Source organism: Mus caroli, chromosome 3 (assembly GCF_900094665.2).
Source record: "Mus caroli chromosome 3, CAROLI_EIJ_v1.1, whole genome shotgun sequence".
Lineage (NCBI taxonomy): Eukaryota > Metazoa > Chordata > Mammalia > Rodentia > Muridae > Mus > Mus caroli.
The window spans coordinates 38,159,255-38,160,598 of NC_034572.1; positions in this window are offsets into that span (position 1 = coordinate 38,159,255).

Genomic DNA, 1,344 nt, shown 5'->3' on the forward strand with positions numbered 1-1,344 from the left:
GCTGTGTCAAGTTGACACAAATCTAGCCAGTACACTGAGTTTAGGAAAAGTCACATAGAAAAATATCAAGTACCTCCTGGCATAGGCAGGATTTTTCACACATTGGAGTTTTGAGATAAGGTCTTACTACTTAGTAAAGGTTGACTTTGGCTCCTGAAATTCCTTCCTCAACCACGCAAATGTTAGAACAACAGAAGTATATTGTCATACTATCACAATAAATACAATATTAGTTTTATGGGCTTTAAAACAATGGCAAACATATTATTCACTTGAAAAAGAAGAAAATGATATACAATCTAAAAGGTTTAAATAAGTTACTGTGTGTACTGAGAAACTTGAACACTAGTTAAAAAATAAATGTGCCACTCAGTAGAGTAAAAGAAGAATTTTAAAAGAACAGATGACAGAAAATAAGAAAACAAGACATCAAATCCCAATAATCACTTTGTTTTCTGGATGCTGGCATATTGATTCAGATCAGACTCTTATAAACAGATGATACAGATACAGATACAGATACCGATACAGATACAGATACAGATACAGACTTATAATCTCTCTTTCTCTGTCTATCACTCTGTCTCTGGTTGTGTGTGTGTGTGTGTTGTTTGTTTGTGTGTGTGTGTGTGTGTGTGTGTGTTATGTGCAGTAGCCTATGAAGTACAGAGTACTATTTGTATACATCTGTGTTCACTTACTGTCTTGATTGAGTCAGGGTCATTCTTGATTCTGTAGATTTTCCCCCAATTCCTAGATACCTAGCCCACATGCTTCCAAGCGTCTCTCCTTGCACAGCCTTCAATTTATCAGAAGGAAAACTGTGATTACTAGCACATGCTATGATACCAAGTCTTCTACATAGGCTTGTGGAGACCCAACTACAGATAGCAAGCATATATGGTCATCTACCTGGCCCTATATATATATATATTTTTTTTCTTTTTCTGGAATAATGCCACATCTGAAAACATCCCATGCTCCTTTGTTTGTATCACACCACACTGTATTCATTGTGTTGCTTGGCAACCATAAAAGAGACTTTTATTCCTCAACACCAAGTATAATTTCTTCATCTTAAATATGATACCTTCATGAATCTTTGTAGTCATTGCTAAAAGAAAGAGTAAAGACATCACAGATTCACTTTGTCTGACAGGTAGTAAGTTCTACAAAGAGATATAGTTACTGTATGGAGATAAAGTTCGATATCTCCCAGCAAAAAAAAAAAAAAAAAAAAAAAAAAAAACTTTCTATTGCCCAGAGTATTTTCAAAACATTTGGCCACTACTATTATCATTATTGTTATCAACTGTAATTTATATCTTAGTAAGTTTTGGTTTT